This window comes from Gymnogyps californianus, chromosome 1, assembly GCF_018139145.2.
Source record: "Gymnogyps californianus isolate 813 chromosome 1, ASM1813914v2, whole genome shotgun sequence".
NCBI lineage: Eukaryota > Metazoa > Chordata > Aves > Accipitriformes > Cathartidae > Gymnogyps > Gymnogyps californianus.
The window spans coordinates 40685632-40704647 of NC_059471.1; positions in this window are offsets into that span (position 1 = coordinate 40685632).

The following is a 19016-nucleotide window of genomic DNA, read 5'->3' on the forward strand; positions in this document are numbered from 1 at the left end:
GTTTCTGTATCAGAAATGTTAATTGCCACAATACATGAGAAGCAGTGATTTAGAAATGTTTTTTGTCTCACGTGTTTTAACATTTATTCAACCTGGCAAAAAATGTATTGTGAATCATTAGACTGATTTCACTCTTTTTAATTTTTTTTAAAAATTCACATGTATACAGGGAAAATAAACGTGTCTTATCAAGATAAAATCATTGAATGTCACATAGTTTTCCTATTAAAATAAGTTAATAAAATGTATGACATGACGTTTAAAATTTTCATAATTTAATAAAAGTAAACATTCAGAGGCATAAGGAAAGAGATGGAAAGTAACATTCCTTGAAGTTACAAGAATAAGAAATGTAGGTGTAATACTTATGTTACTAGGAAAAATGCCTTCTACTACCTGATTGCATTTCCTAATCTTTTTTGGTTAGTAGAACTGAAAAAATAAATGTATTTGAAAACAATCTTTTGAAGCAAATCGTGTCAGACTGCATCATCAACATCTGTTTCTGTATGTTTTATAGTAAAAGGTAACCTTCTATAAACCATTTGGTAACTGATACATGGGATCAGTTGGTTTTTTTAATGTGTCAGCAATTTTCTCATTAAGCAAATGTCTACCTAGTAGGACAAGACAGCAATACTAAAAAGACTTTCTATATCAATGGTCAATCCTTTTTTTCAATTTATTACTTAGCAATAGCAGATCCTACATGCTATTTAAAAGATGAATTCCTTTTCATACATTTAAAAGGCATTGTCAGCACAAATACATTTCCAATCAGTTAGAGACTGGGTTGACTCAGTCTAGTTTTGACATTTCTTTTAAGGCTGAATAATTTGTATTCACCAGAGTAAGAACAGACCAGAGCTGCAAAGGTATTAGTAGGATTTACAAGAAAAGTAGGCTTTTACTTCCTGAAAAATCTAGATACTTTGGAAGGTTGCCTTACATACTTTTGGTTAGAATTCTCCCTTGGGATGTGAGACAGATGAAAGACCTCACTGAACCTAAATCTAAGTGCCTTCCATTGGTCTGTCTAGAACAATATACTATCTTTGACAGTGAAAGTGTCTCAGGCAGTTGTTGTTGTTGTTGTTGTTATTGTTGTTATTATTATTGTGGGAGGGAGATGTTGTTCTTGAATGAACTTGGTTCCTCTCTTTATCTCCAGTTTTGAGAAGGTATTCCATCTTGTATGTATTACAGTTCCCAGAATATTTTTCATTGAAAAATATATGAGGTTAAAAAAAAGCTAAATCAACTTTTTTCTTATTGAAATGCACATTAAAATACTCTTGAAAATCTTCACTATTCAGGTGCTCTAGTATTAAGACAGATACACCAGTGAGAGATAAAAAATAATTTGGTGTTATAAATTCTACAGAGAGTCTACTGGAGCTCCAGGCAATAAATGGCCCTGTATGAGCATGAGTGCCAAAATGATGAACCTATTTTGTTTTAATCTAGCTATTTGCCAAATCCTGTTTCTTTACTCACTTAAACTGGTTTCTAAATCATTAAATTCAACACAGTTTTCCGTATCTGTTAGCCCTAAGTTTCAGGAAACTTGTAACCTTAAACTTAGTGATAACCCCTCAGTTATTTAGGGACTACACCCTCATCAGTGAGGTCACTACTTCTTCCTACACTGAGCACCTCCTGGTTTGTCTTTGCAGAGCAGCCCTCCTTCTCTTGCTGCTGCTTGACAAAAATTCTAGTCCTTGTTCTAATGACTGTTTCAGTGTATTATATTAAGTATTAATTATTTAACTTATCAAAGTAAGTGTTTGGGATGATGTTCTAGATACCTGACTTTCTAAAATACATGTTTTATTTTATTTGTAGATAAAGTAACATTCAGAGATGCTTACAAAATTCAGGCTCTCATGGTGTTACAACTATAGATATGGTTATAAGATGAGCGATATCTGATTCAGAACTTAACTTTTACAAAGACAAGGTAGGTAAAGTATAGAGAAATCTCATTTTGCAGTTAGAGAAATAAAGCATAGACCCATTAAATTATTAAGCAGTGCCTGCCATGAACTGAATCCAAAGATCTTAAAGATCAGAGCACTTTGTATGACCAGCCTTCTTTTGGAAATATGTTTGTGTATACCAGAACTATAGATTCATTTTTTCAGGCCATTTGTAGCTATGATGAAAAAACTTTTTTTTTTCCCCAATCATCTCATACCTGCACCAAATGTATTGCTACCATCCAATACTAATAGCAGGGTTCAGTTACTGTACTAAAATCTCTCTAAATATTAGCCATTGTTCAAAGCTATTCCTTTTTCTTTTCGATCTTACAAATATTTTAACTCAGCTTTTTTAAGAAATACAGAATGAAATATCAATCAGGAAAAGGACTCCAGGGAATTTATGATTCTGAATGCCATACTACAAAACAACAAATCTTCATGTATAAAATTGCATCTCAAACAAATCATTAATTTGGGCTTCAGCAAGGAGCTATGTCTGTTGAATAACAAAACATCTGTACAACTTGTAGCAAATACAAAGGAAAAATCAGTAGGCACTTGTTTCCTAAGAGACAATTGCCTTTCTTTATGTCAATGCTCATTAATTTGCAGACTTTTGCTTTCTTCAGTCAACATGACTCAGTAAAGATTTTAAAGATTCTGTAGTCTTTTATCTTACTACTTTTCAGCAAGATCATAAGACACTTCTAAAGCTTCAGAGTAAGGACTTTAACTTTTTTTTTACAATACTATGTGGCAGTTAATGATATCAAATTAGGTGTATGGGCCAAGATACTTATATCGCAAGAGGGCATTTGTATACTGCTATAGACCTGTATAAGGAATACAACAGGTCCAATCATTTTTTGTAGATAACAATGGTCCAGTCTCACTTCCCTTCATATCCATTTATGCCTCCTTGTACTATAGTGCACGGTAGACTGAAAACAGTAACTAGGGATGACACTGTCTACACCGTTTAAGACTTTATGTACATCAAATACATTTTAGAATTGTCTATATCACAGCCCTTTTAAATCAATGGCTTTTAGGTAGATTAGACTGTCACAATAATATTTTATTTTTCAAAATATTAACAAGCAACCCATATTATATTACAATTCACTGTGTCTTTGGTCATAGCACCTACTGTTCCTCACGTCATTATTTATACTGTTCTTTACCATTGTCTTCTTATTCCATTTTTACAATTTCTTTATGTACCTGCTGTTTCTGTATACAATAACACTATTTTAAAAATGCAGCAAAATAAGTGGACTGTGGACTGTGGACATTTGACTTTATTGTGTTCTATTATTTCAATAATTGACGACTGTTGCCTTAGTCATTGGCTAAAATTCAATCTAGATTAGGCAAAAACTATTCCATGTTGGGCTGTTAACACAATGGTTTAGGAAAGTAATCATTTACTAAATCCTAAATCTTTCAATTTTGTCTCCATTCTACAGCATGCCTCAGAGATTTCCCAATTAATACCAGGGAGGTTGAAATAGGTTGAAATCAAATAATCCATAAGCACAATCTTGTTAACCTAACTTGCCCTCCTTATCTCTTCATTCAAGTTTTCATTTCCGTTTCTTTTTCCTGTCCTTGGAGGTTCATTGTACGGTGTACCCGTCTTATTATCACTTTAATACTCCTATGTATAAGCTAGCTTATTTCCTGAAGTTGTCAATTCATTTCTTCATGTGCTTCATTTTTCCTAACTTGTAAGAGTACAATAAAACCTGAACAAAAACAATCTTTCTTGGGAAACTTTCTGCCATAAGAGAACACTCTAAAGAGTATTAGGTGATTATATGGGATATAGATGGTTTTCCCTAAACGATATTGCCTCTAGAACGGATCTAAGAAATCATGTTGTTCTAAATTTTCTGGAAAATATTTAGCTTTTAGATTAGATTCAAATACATATTTTTATTTCTTCTAGACACTGATATTTGGTTGCCATTGTGCTGAATCTTCATCCTATCACTCACTGTTCAGAATGTATGTCTTATGGCTTTTTTATCATGGCTTTTGTTTTAGGGAAGAGGAGACAATATCTCATAAGAGTACTCTCCGACTTGCAAACTGACCAGAGGTCTAAACCCACAGAAGCTCACAAATACAACTCCCTTGAACACTCTCAAAACAAAAAAGACTTTCATATATAATACTTTTATTTTGCAGATGAGTTGGGTTTTTTTTCCCCATGTGGATAATAATACCTGCAAACAGAAAAGCCAGTGTTACAAAAATTTTCAGTTCAATAGTATTTTGATAAAAATTGGTAGCCAGTTTTGACCTCTACCATGATACGATTCAAGACAGGCACACAAAAAACTGAGTTCAAATACTCTTTGGCACCATTCCATCATAAAACTACAGCCATTGCTATACCTTTGATTAGTACCTAAGCACTCATTTCCCTTTCCTTTCCAACTCTGAGAACAGAGTTCAGTTTCCTATGAGAATGCCAGCTTGTAACCTTTCCAGATACAGCAAATGAAGCACAGCTCAAAACGGATTAAAGAAAGTAAGAACAGACTACAGAGAAAAGAGACTATGCCTATAATCCTCCAGCTATCTTCTTTTATTCTGACCTCTCTTTATTTTCAAGCACCTTAAAATGGTAAAGAAAAAGGGCCAAATCCTGCCTCTATACTATATACATTTCTCACTGTAGTTTATCTGAAGGTAGAACTCGGCCCAAATTTCTTACAGTAGAATCTATTCACATTTAATGTAGGGCATCTCCCTTTCTCCGCAGGTCTTATTTCTCAAATTTAATCAAAATCAGTTTTTTAAAAATGTCTTATCTTATCTTCTATCTTTTCACATGAATGCCCTGACTCTGGCATTTTGCCCCTATCTAATTCTGTTATTTTCATTGTCCATTTCTAACTTCTGTGTACATGGTTTCATCTGTTCCTTCACTTTCTAGACTGTTTTGCTTGTCCTTGTTTTCCTTCCAGCTGTCCTAGAAGTCCCCAGTACAATTGTCAAAGCTCCTCCTTGTGGAATCCCAAACGTCTAAATTTCCCTGCTAGTTACTTGTTAATTTTAATTAATGTTTTTAGCTGCCCTAGAACTGAAAAAGTCACTAAGCAGTCATGCTTAGGTGCTAAAGCGTTTATATTATGTTGCTCTTTTGCTAACTCTAATATGCAATTAAAGTATTTTGTGTATTTAAAACAAAAAACCAAACAAAGTACAAACAATTTTTAATAGTATATGTTTAAAAAATGGACTAAAGGGAAACTTGTAAAAATATATATTCCTACTCTCAATAAGTTCCTTTAATATAGTACCTCCTCAACACTTACAGAATCACTAATTGCTCTGTGAAAACAATAAGAAATACGGCAATAGCTTATTCTTATTACATTCTACAGAAGTAATGTTTATGTAATGTTCCATAATTACTTTTTAGACATTTAATTTTTTTATGTTTGTATATATATATAATTTTCTGCTGCAAACAAGCTTTTCTTCCCATCTAGAGAAGGCAGGTAAGGAAGACTGAGAACATTTCTGAGATTTCTGGTATGGTAATTTGAAGATGCATTTCTTCTGTCAGTAGACACCACCAATTGCTGTAACTGATGTTTGATCCATCACACCAACTCAATTTCTCAGACAATAGATAATTAGCTAGACTCTACTTCTGGATGATTATTTCTATCTTCCAAGGCATCTCATACTATAATGGACAAAATGTCATGAATAATGAGGAATTATGCTGGTGAAACCTACATCACTAAACCTAAAAGTGTATTGTCCCTTGTCTTTGAATAAGAAGGAAATATATTTTTATGCATCAGTGGTCTCAGTTCTGTTTCATCTCTTCCTTGAGAGAGAATGTTAACATTACCTAGAAAATTAAAAACTGAAGACAAGGCTATATAAAGCTCATCCTGTATCTGAAGAAGAAACTGAAATGAGTGACGCAATTTTAAAAATCCTCAGTATGGTTAAAGTTTGTTATTTAATCATGCATGAAGATTTTTTGCCTCTGAAATGGCATGTTATAAAGTTATAATTGTATTAGGTGACTCACATTTATGCAATTACCTTAGGATATTGCATTATATTTCCAAGGATATATTTTTACTAAGTGCTGCCTATTGAGTTTATTCACATTATCTCATAGATATAGATGAGACTCTTTTATTGTCTGTTTTATGTGAGATGCTTAAAGTACAGAAATAGGCACCTTCACCACGTGCTGCGCGGTATCTACACTGCACAGCATCCCCTGAATCACTGCACGTTTTACACACAGAACAGAAAATGTGGAATACTCTCTCTCATTGTCTTCTGAACTAGTGAACAACAGGAATGTATTTGTGTTCAAAGATGTTTCCACAGAGGCTGGTACCACTGAGCAAGCAGCAAATGAAGCCAAGCCAATGGCAACGATTAGGATTTCACTCTGTTGAGTTCTTGTCACCATGTGGCACGTGACTTTTACTTGGAACTGTTTGCAAGTCTGAAGACTTGGGGGAAAGCCAGCAAGAGAGAGAGATTTATTACTGGAAATATGTGCCATTGGAAACTCCTCTTGACTTTCACTTCATTCCTTGACAATTTTTGTTCATTTTCATGCACTTCAGCACCTGGGGAGCTATAGGTGTTCTGTAAGGGATTTTGTGTGTGATATACAGATACTAAGATCCCATCTAATAATATAGGCCCTAGGTATATTTAGCACAGTTTCCACATCCATAAGGATTTCAAAGAAAACGAGAAAAATAATTTTCTGACTATATCTTAATAACTGACCCACTTTGGCTAAGAGCCTTGCTATTCTACAGAAGCATAGGTGCCCCCAGAAGATGATTCATGCAGGGGTAAGTTCTTAAATTAAACGAAATATCCCAAAACTGTGGGTGGTTCATTGCTGGATAGTATCCCAGGATAATCCATACGTGAACCTGGGCAATTTCAAGGTGACTATTGCCAGGATGCTGCACTGGCCAGCTGTTCCCTGTGGGCTTGGTTGACAGGAGCAGGGCAGCCAGGGAGCATCAGGGGCAGCCCCAGGCCTGGGCATTAGGCACCTCTCTGGGGATGGGGACAAGGCAAGGCCAGGCCAGGACACGGGCCCACGGGTGGGCCTGGCTCAGCGGGGCCCATGGCCGGGCAGGGCAGGGCTGTGGGGAGCTGGAGACCAGCCCTGCTGTGGCATCACTGGGGCAGGGGCTGATGGTCCAGGGGGTAGAAATGGGGTCCTGGGCCCTGGGAAGGTTGGGGGATCCCCGGGTGGGTGGGCAGGGGCAGTGAGGCCTCTGAGTGTCCTCAGGGCCCTGACACTATTGTGGGGCCAGGGCTATCTTGCCAAAATGAATAAGGTTTCAACGTTCAGCTAACATTGTTAAGTAAACCAACACTAAGGTATTGACAAAATTACCTAACTAAAGATGCAAACTAGCAGAATAAGGGTGAATGCAATGAAGTAGCGAGTCGCTTGGTGGTGGGCTAAGTGATGATGGAGAAAAAATGAAACTCAGCTGGCATAGTCCTTCTTTTACACCCCAAACGGAAGTGTCGTCATTGCTCACGAGTGCCAAACAGACAAGTGCCCAAAAATGTTATTTACTATAACCCATGAGATGAATGTAAATCATGAGGAGAGCGTGTATATGGTAATGTCTCAAAGTAAAGAAATGGTATTGCCTAAGGCTCACTCCAATATCTGTCCCTCATGCTGTAAATGTGCAGGTTACCACACATGCCTGCCTTCTCCCTTCTGTCTCCTCACACATCTTCCTTACATATCCAACCCTCAAACACCTTTTAAAATACTATACCAAAATTAAGACCCTAAGCATGTGGTATACACAAGCTAAACCCCTGAAGTACTAGCATACCCTAGAGATTACTCCAAAATAGCAAATCAAAGTATTTGGTGAATATCTGAGATTTTATTTTCTCAAAACTTCCTGTATTCACAAATGTTTGGATTTTGTTCTTTTTTTTTTTTTTTTTTTTTAGAATTATTGTCCCATTTAATGATTAACAATTAGAATTTTTATTTCAGTGGAAGGAGAATTAAGAAGTACTTAGATGCCACAGCTGAGATACTTAATAATGTATGAGTGTTTTGTAGTCTAATGCTTCTAACTTGACTCTTGTAATGGCTTCAGGCTTTGCATTCTTTTGTCTTCATGTCTTATACTTATAAAATGGAGAACATCCTTTGTTGAGTACTTTCTTTGCCAAGCAATGCTTTCAGATGGTGCTCAGTACAATCATGCTGTCTCTTTTAACGGTTATATCCTTCAAGAAAAAAAAAAAAAGATTGTATTTTTGGGATTTTTTTTTTATTTTTCATTATTCTATATGTCCCATTCCTTGGATTCTAGACAAGTAAACAAAAACACATTGTATGCTGCAAAGTAGCCTCAGACTTGTTTCTGACTGGAGATTAAAAGCAATGCCCAGAACATGAATGGAGCTTTTTTTTTTACCTTTCTTTTTTAAAAAAAGTGTTTTTAATGATGTATCCTTCTCTTTCTTGGTATTTTCCTTCCTAATTTGAAAACAACTGTGCACATTGAGGCCCATTCCATATTATCCTGGGACCCATGAATTGGTGGATGATGGTTTTAGAAGTAACCAGCAGTGCCAATTATGAAACTATAATGTCCAGTGAACCACACAGGCTGCAGCTCAGCAAGCTGAGTCACTGAATGCTGCGTGAGTTTAACAACAAACAAAGACTCTTTTTGTAGCCACTGAACTTTTTCATTCGTTTCTTGCTCATAAATCTTCATAGTGGCAAACAAGGATTTTAGTAGTGCATTTCCCATTGACTTTAATGGGAATCACATAGCTAAAACTCATTGCATAGATTTAAAAACATACCTGATCTTGGATGGTATTGTATGGCAAATAGTTAAACAAAATTCAGACCACACACAAAACAATTCTATATAATTAGAATAAAATAGAAAATTGTAGATAAGATTGAGACAACAAGCAACAAATATGGTAACAGAGAATAAAAATGTTTAGAAATACATTTTAATTTGGTGAAAAATATTATTCCGCTGACTTCAGCAGAGCTATGACAAATTATAGGATCTGACCCATAGATTTATGTGTCTAGAGACCCTTCTTATTCACTAAAACTATGCCTTTGTAAATGTTTAATGGATTTATTCCATAGGTGTATTTCTTAACTGTATAAAGTTAAGTTCATTAATTTTATGAATAATAAGGTGCATGTGTATAACTGACTTTTGTATTAATGTCTGGTTTTTCATTTTTAGTGAGCTCAGGATTATACTTTATAAAATAAGCAATGTTAACATGCATAACAAGTAAATACCTGAATATCCAGTACTGTTAGTGGTATATCCAGCACTGTTACTTGTACATGTAAAATCTATTTATAACTTTCTAAATATATGTCTATAAAATTTGTATTCACCTAAAGAATTGATACTGGTTCTTATATTTTATGCTTCTTTTCAGTTATTGTAGATTCTCTTGCTTTTATCTTTTTTTTCTCCCTTTTTGGGTAATGAACTTATAGACATGAAATATTACAAATTATTCTTTTATGTTTTTCAGAACATAAACATTTGTAGAGCTCAAAACTGTGTGGAAAGATGCATGTTAAATAGCAAAAATACAGCATATCTCAAAGATCTTTTTAAAGAAATATTAAAGCTCTATGCTCAGGCAAGTGTTCCTATTCCTTCTAATCATATCTGCACTTACCTGAATTGGCAAGTCCTAAGGGCCTAAAAGTTGAGAAGATTTGCCAGACCTGGCTTTATGTGTAACTGTATTGTCTCTTTAGGTAGACTGAGCTCAGACTAAGTTCATGCTACCTACAATTTCTCTCCGTTCTTTTATCAGGAAACATCAAGGTCTGCCTAGGAAGGATTTAGATGGTCTGTCTCCCAATGCCAGCTATGTTATACTGTCACAAGGACAATTGGCACAGGCAGGCTGCCAAATCAGAAAGGGAGCAGTGGGACACATCTACAGTACGTGGGGGAAATCTGTAATAATATAATTAAAGCAACCAAGAATCAGCTGGTCAAATGTAAATGTCTACTTTAGGGTGAGATTAATTGCTCCCTGAAGTCTGCTGGCTGTACTGACGAGCTAAAACCAGCCAGGACAGGACAAGCTCAGACAAGTGCTGAGACCCTGCAGAGTCAGGTCAGTGCAAAGTTTATGGCCTTCTACTACTAATGGCAAAATCATATTTACTGGGATGCACCACTATTTATGTCCTCAACTAAAAAAAGCATTAAATCTGTGATCTGAGCAGTGACCAAGTCAGCAGGAGCATTTGAATTATGCATTACTCTTTAAACTATGTACTATTAATCCCAGCTGCTTTGAAAACGCGATAAATGGTGGAGACTTCATATGTTGGGTGGCAATTTAAAATCTGGTCACTTTGATGACCTGACAGTGGATACGCAACCTGACATGTCCACCATCAGAATTCAATGCTGACAGCCTTTGCCCTAGTTTTTAAAATTTTATCTTTTATGGAAACCTTTCCGTAACTCAATTGTTTCCCCCCCCCCCATGTATGTGACATGCTGAAGATGGCATCTTTATAGGATAATTCATAATAGCAGTATTATTTTTAATTAATATTTCTTTTGTCCCTCTCTATGCTGAGGGTTTATACACATTTCATAATGATGCCTAATATAGCTATTATTAGTATAGAACAGATTGATATCCATCAGTAGTTCCCATTCTTAAAAATATTGATGACCTGTTATGTATCCACTTTAGCTTTGTTTTCACAGTATTACCCAGTAACATACATTGCTAGCTCCTTTTGAAGATTATTATTGACTGGTTTTGTTACAATTTCAATACTCATCCTTCCAGATCAAAAGACGTATTAAATACACCAAGACATCCAACATATCACTTAATCCAATCCAAGAATGAACCCTATAGAGAGCAACATTAAGCTCTTCCACCATAACAATTTGAGACTTTAAATAGACCAGATTCTAATCATATTCTAGTCCATTTTTAAACTCTCATCATGTGATCACTGAGAGAAAAAATTAGAAATACTTTAGACATAGGGGTGGCAGGTACATACTATTGATATTTTTGGGAAGAAAATTAGTACTTCTTAAAGCTTGTATTCATTGTTCTGTTGATAGGAAATAAATGAGCTGAAGAGGCTTTGTTTGCTTTCCTGTTTAACAAAAAAAAATGGCAAAACATACATGTTACATCCTGTCATCTTGGAGTTTTGCTGTTCTTTGTGCCCTCCTCTTTTCTTTGCTTTTCATTGTCCTTTGTTAACTGACAGATAATGTAAATAATTTGGTATGTATTTTTCAGAACTATTTGGTTATTGGAGAGATGTAATCATCATTTGTTACTTCAGTGGGGGATATCCACAAGTTTACAGATTTTTTTTTTTTTTTTGAAGTACAACATCTAGAATTAATTTTCTGAAGTTGTAATATATGTATTTATGACTACTAAATATTTCTGTTACAAATTTCCCCTTGGTTATATCTTACATTTTTACTTTTAATTCAGATTTAATGTAGATTTTGGTTATGCACTTAACTTTTTGACAGAATACCAGTAAAGAACATATTTTTACCATAAGAAAACAGAGTTAAACACAACATATATTTTCATGCTATATATCTTATATAGCTATACAGTATACATAGAGGAAGAAGGAGAGAAAGGAAGAGCCAACTACAGACCCTATATCACGTAGGTTGTGCAGGTTTTCTTCAACAGAATGCACTGTTTTCAAACCATATCTGTATAGTTGCCTTTTTTCCTCACTTTTTCTTTTTTTAATAAGTTGCTGTAATTACATATTGCTTTTCTAACAAAGGGTATTTTTTCATAATCTTGGAAGAATATTTAAATCATCATAAAGCCATATGTTCTAGGTAACACCCCTTAATTTATTAAGAAATGAAAAAGCAGCTGGTTAGTGTGAATGACATTTTCTGTTATGCACCAGATTTGCAAGCCCTCAAGTATTTATTTCAAGGTTGTATTTAGAGATGTCTTTGTTATTGTTACAGATCAAAGAACTTCACTAGGGGTAGAAAATATTTAATGTCTCAGTTTCCTGCAAATTGCTCTAAAAACTTCACTAATGATACATCTTCTCCTTTGACTTTCTGTTCACAGAAAGACTGCCATCCTGATAATGAGCATAGATTAATTAAAGTAATGGACTAAGACTGACTTTTGGCAACAGCTGTGAGAATCTAAATTGTGCAATGTACATAAACAGGAGACTCAAGGTGTCACTGGTCTTAATTAGTACATACAAAATTTATGTATTTGTCGTGGTTGAGCAGCCTATTTGTTTTAGTATACTTAAACTAACCTGAAAGGTTTTTTTTGTTTGTATCTTTCTCTTATCCTTTGCAGCTCCTTTGGTATATGTCTCTGGTGTGATCTTCCACCAGTTATATCCTGTTTAATTTGTTAATAAAATGTCTTAAAGTTGTGGATTTCAAGTGAGCTACCTGTTTTCTTTCATTTTCTTTCAGACAAGACTGTCAGGTGAGTCTTTACTAAGAATTAATAATTCTTTTCAGTAGTGGCTAATAAAAGATAACCTTCCATCCCTTCGTAGTAGTGATAGATCATCACATTTTGACATTCTCCTGGAATCTTGTTAATATTTGGCTTTGTGGTATCAGTACCATAACAATAAAAAATTAAGCAAATTCGGAACGTGGCATCTCCTTATTTATTAAAAAAAAAAAAAATCACCACCCTATCCTCACAGAACACTGCTTAATGTGATGACTCTTGAAACAGTTATCCTGTACCAGCCACCTTCAAAATTAATCTCTGTTGATCTCTAATGCCTGAGATATCTCATACAGTATGTCTGCCATAATGATGACTTGCATTTACAACTGTTTTCTGTAGGAGCTGTCAGTCTGACAATAGCGAGGAAGTTAAAAAAATAGTGGTACAGCACTTCCTCAACAACAGGACCAAAGCTTTATCTGACCAGACTAAAATAAACCTAAATTTAACACCCTTTCAATTAAAATATAAACTTCTCCAAATATTACTGAAGATGGCACTGAGGAATGGAAGAGTAGTTAAAATAGAAGATGAGAAAAAGAAAGATGTGTTTTAAAACACAATAAATAAAAATATATTCCCAGCGCTAACTGCCTTAAGAGAAGTAGAGAGAAAAAATTGGATCATTGACCAGTTGTTAGAGCAGTTACTATTTCCTCAGTGACACTTAGATGCTGTGGTGATATATTCTATTATAAGAACTAGAAACTAGCAAGCTAGCTAGAAGAAATTAAAATAATATATGACCTGACTTCAGTGGCAGCAGGATTAGATCTTGAGTCAGTAGGTGTCTGATTAGAATTTTTTTAAGAGCTGCCTGTTTAAAATTTATGTTTTAATTTATGTTAATTGCTTTTTTGTACCATTTTGTTATTTAAAGATGATTGTGAATAAGGTTAGCACATTTAAATTCATTATTAAGGGTCAGTTCATGGTCATTTTGCAGAAAGCAAGTGAGATCACTTTTAGATTTTGATTCCAAACAGAATGCAGCATTAGAGTGAAGATATTGAGAGTGAAATCTAGTGCACCTAATTTGGCAGCGAGGCAATCCAGGCCACCTAAAGTAAGTTTCTAAGTTTTCAATAAAGCTAATCTAGAGATATATGCATTTTGTAGACCTGCAAAGTGAAATTCAGGACATCTTAGTCAGCTGCTTACCTCTTTTCATTATACACATATTAAGGCTTGGCCACCAGAGGATGACTCAGTCTAATCTTTCTTAATGTAGGTTGGATGTCCTTCAGATGACTACAAGGCTAGACAGACCTAGACACATATGTCCCAGTGCAGATGGGATTACATGGACTGATTCCCACTTTTGTTTTACAGTTCAGTGGCTATGACACTAACCTAAAATGGGGAAAAAGACAACCCTGAAACACAGACGATCTACTCAGTTGATATTTAATTATGTTTTTAATGTGCCATACTTCAAATAGAAGTCAATGAGAGACATTTACTACAGAGCACTCAGTGGAGTGCTTAATGGCTAACACACTCAAGTGAGGATGAATACTTTTCCCAGTAAATGACTCCGGAGAGTGAAATGTTTAAACACTCACATATTCCTAAAGATAGTCAATACTGAAAAAGAACTTGTCTAGCTGTATTACATTGCATGGAAACTACATTTGACATAAATTTGTTCTGAAGGTGTTATTGTCTAAGGAGTCATGTTCATCTGCTAAGATAGGTGGGGCATCATTATTTAAAAATCATCACTATTTGATATCCCTCAAAGCTTGATCTCTGCAAACTCATTATAAAACAAAAATGGTCTACTGTCATTGGCTACATCTATACTTTTGAGAAAGTCATGGTGGAAGTTCAAGCACTGATAATCCACAGTACTCAGCCAATGTGAGCTTAATTGCTGAGCACAATTTTGCTCCTGTCAACAGGAGCTCCCAGAAACACAGCCAAAGCTCTGATTGGGGGATATCAACTGCAAGGGACCATTTTCAAGGGGAAGTATGATTGGAACAGGGTCTGGCTCCCTTAGTGTAACACACTCTTCCAAAACTATCTCAGTAGACTTTGCAAGCAGGATATAATTTCAGTTTCATACCATAAAAATACCACTCTGTTGAACTGCATTATTATAACATTATATTGTGGTTTAACTCCAGCCAGCAAGTAAGCGCTACGCAGTCGCTCACCCCTCCCCCCTCCCAGTAGGATGGGGAGGGAGATTGGGAAAAAAAAGTAAAACTCGTGGGTTGAGATAAGAACAGTTTTATATCTAAAGTAAAATAAAATATAATACTACTAATAATAAAAATATTATAATAATAATAATTGTAATCAAAAGGAATATAACAAAAAAAAGAGAGAAATAAAACCCCAAGAAAAGACAAGTGATGCACAATGCAATTGCTCACCACCCACTGACCAATGCCCAAGCAGCCATCTGCCCTTCCTGGCCAACTCCCCCCTGTTTATATACTGAGCATGTCGTTATATGGTATGGAATATCCCTTTGGCTAGTTCAGGTCAGCTGCCCTGGCTATGCTCCCTCCCAGCTTCTTGCACACCTGCTTGCTGGCAGAGCATGGGAAACTGAAAATCCTTAACTTAGGATAAGCGCTCCTTAGCAACAACTAAAACATCAGCGTGTTATCAACATCATTCTCACACTAAATCCAAAACACAGCACTGTACCAGCTACTAAGAAGAAAATTAACTTTATCCCAGCTGAAACCAGGACACATTATTATAAATATTTTACACGAAAAAAACATGCACAAAATAGTGTCCTATGGATGTGTGGGCTTCAGCTGGGATCCAAAGCAGACCCAGACTGAATTGAGTAAGTGCTAATGCATCCAGTTTGTCTTCGCTCTGTGACAACGTGCTCTAAGCATTGTTGATGAAAGCCAGTAATTTCCACATGAGCTCTGAGACAGGGATTAGTCCCTGTCTCTCCTTTCTTTTGAAGTATAGACATAGCCTTTTTCTGTGGACTCAGTCAGGAGTTAGCATCAGTACCATGCATTAACTCCATTTCCACATTTGATTCAAGTATGCTTGTCAATTCACATGGTCCCACGGAATTCTGTATACAGAGAGGCTTTACTATGAGAGTAGCTTATTGCTTCTCCAGACAGGAAAGTGTTTATCTTTCAAGGGATAGTGATTTCCTAATAGTTGAGTCAAGTTTAAGATATGACAGTTAGTTTACCAAAGGGCTCTTAGAATTTCTAAAGCAGTTAGGACAGTACACAACCTGAGGTGATATCAAAGGCACTAAATAAGTAAAAGACCATTTTTTAAAAGAGGAAGATATCAATAGAACCTCAAGAAAGGGATGCAGTACAGAAGGAAGCCTGATTTACCAAAAGTCTGTAATTGCAACCCATGGGAATTTGCATAATGGATTTGGGTAAGCATCCACAATCCATCAGTTGTGTACAGAGAAGGGAAGAGAAAGCTTTGGAATTGGATCTTACTTTAAGAAAAGTGTGTATATTTTAGATTTTATTTCTATCATAGCTGCCACTTGGCTGTACATCTTATGCTTTGGATTTTGTAATAAATATTTTCATTTCTTTTAACATATCTTGAGATAAGGATGACTTTGATCTTAAAACAGAGTAATGTTCCAGCATTCTAAAGTTTTGGATGTGCTAACTCATAATTGGAATCAGTCTAAATTATGCATTGCATCATCTAGAATTTTAATACTTTTTTGAAGAGAGTATCCAAATGGTAGGAGGATGTTTCCCAATTTAAGCTATATGGATTGGGAGCTGGTGTGATTTCAATCATTAATTACTCCAGTGTCTGATGGCACTGATTTGATTAAAGCCAGGGAGCATGCCTGACATCTGACAGTCACAAATATGGGTTTGGTAGATTGCAACTTGGTAATGAAGATTTTAGATACTGACCAGTCCATACAGCAGCTCAGTGGTGGCATTAAGGATGTCAATATCAACCAAAGAGTGAACACAGGCATCTAAAAAGCTTTGTGGCTTAACCTTAGAATGTGTTGCATATTCTGATGAAAATGTGTGCAGATTAATTTTAATATTAATAAAATAGCTGTTGTGAATTTACATAACTTTTTCATAATTAATTTTATTATGCATGCACTATTCTGACAATGTAGCATTGATTTCAGTAGGTTCCATATACAAAACACATTATTCTTAATCCACATTGACATTTTACAAAAAAAAAAGAACTGTTAATATGGATGATATCAATACATATTACATTTAATTCACCAGTCATCCAAATCTGCAGTATTCATCTTAAAATGCATTCACATTTTATGCATTTGAGATATTTACTCTAGTGGCACAGAAGGCTAAGCTGGGTGCTGTGACTGTATGTACAGGATGGTGCTGGAAATATGCCATAAATTGCCATAAAAGACTGAGTTTCAATTATAAGAATACAGCTGACGTTCAAAATAGTGAGAGTTTTGAGAAGGGAATTGGTGCTCTATAACCAGAAATGAAGCTACACATTATAAAACATTTTCTAGCGCTTAGACATATCTGCTATGTACAAAATACTCCAATAACACCAAGCTTTCTGCCATATCTTTTTCTATCTATCTCCCACATGCTATCTACTTCCCTTTTCATTTTTATTGCATTGTAATAAGTGTATTAGTTTAATCTTATAAATCTCTAGATTGGAATTGCCTTGATATTTGGGAATTCATAGGCTGTCTGGAATGAGCAGGTGTGGCCCCTAATTTAGGAATCTTCACTAGAAATCATCACTAGGCAGAAAGAATGGAGGTTTCTGTCTTCCAGATATCCCTCCATGTTAGGCAGTTCAATAGGATTCACTGTCAAAAGGTAGTGACTGGGGCATCCTCCGTATTGCCGTTGCCTCAAGAAAAGCTAAGCTAAGGGTTATGAATTATGACTTTGTTTCGTTGCACCCACCTCTTACTAGTGTGATGGGAAATTCTGATGGTAGAAGGAGAATTTAGCCTGATAACTATAGATTAGGGGGCAAGACTGTATCTCCAACATTCTCATTGTGGAGATCTGCAGTGATGAACACTTTTAGTGTGACTTGAAACCTACACAACCTCTTTGACATCAAACATGTACAGAGGTTTGCCTTGTCCCTTGTACCTTTGCCATGTACTTGTATGGCTGTAGCAGAACACAAATAAAATATGCTTCAGAAATGGATTTTCAATTAATTGGAAGGAGTACAAGATCCAAGCTTTATAAATGCAAATAGCCAAAGATATAATCACAAATATTTAGCTTTTTAAAAAATACATTAGATTTTAAAAATATTTCTTTAGTAAACTATTTTTACATTGCAAGTCATAAAAATTTCAGAATGATGAGACAGATGGCATCACTGATTTAAGCAGTTATCATAATACCCAATTTGGAGAATAAAAGGTTTGTTGAAAGTGGCTAAGGACCGTTTTTTTTTTCCCCACAGACAAGTAAGCACCAGCTTTGCAGCCATCCACAGCATCCCTATATTAGTTTTCACATCTCCATTATGTCAACAGCAAAATGTAGTAAGAAAAATCTTGAAAATAAAGCATACTTGTTTCCAGACTGCAATAAACTAGTTTCCTAAGAGAAAGAAAGCAAAAAAGTAGGTCTGTGACTCACTCTAAGAAGTCCAGTGGCTTGTAGTGTGATATATGGATTGTATTAAGACGCTCAGATGCATTTGGTTTTACGGTATCAGCTCTCTAAATTGTAGACAAATAAGTTTATAAACAGGAGTATTGGCTTACTATATCATGCAATAATTTGAGATTTTTCCCCATTTGGACTCAGTCTAACAGCTACCTCTTCCGTAAGATTGCTCCAGTCCTTCCCCTCACACATGTTTTTTTTATTTAATGGGATAACACGTGTTATGGAAAGATGAGAAATTTCTCCTTGCAGCTCAACTTTTTTTATAACTAAAGAAAGAAAAAAAAAAGGGGGGTGAGGGGGAATGTAACCCTGATAGCATTCATTTTTTTATTTCTATAGGCACTGAAGAGTTGGTTTATTGGTTTTGCTGAATATGTTAAGAGAGAACAGTTATCGTTAAGAATGGCTTTCTGCTTGTCTTGGACTCCTGAGGTTGTACAAATAAGGTCCCAATCAGCTAAATTTTCCTGCTCTAAGTACAGTTTTGACAAGATATTGAGCCAACAATCTATTCAGGATGGTCTGTATTTTTGGCACAGGACTTTATTGACATGCCACCTTACATGTATTATAAAAAAACCAGAGATTCTCATATAGGAAATCAATGGCCATTACATTTAAGTAGGTACATAGCGGAGTTATCTACATACTGCATTTTCACAGGCAGATTGTTCTGCTGTTCTTATATGGCTGGCAACTTGGATATAAGAAAGAGTAAGTAACAAAGATCACAATAAGCTACAAATCTGAAACGCCTAACAACTGCATCAGAATCACAGAAGTTTATAACAAACACATTTGAACT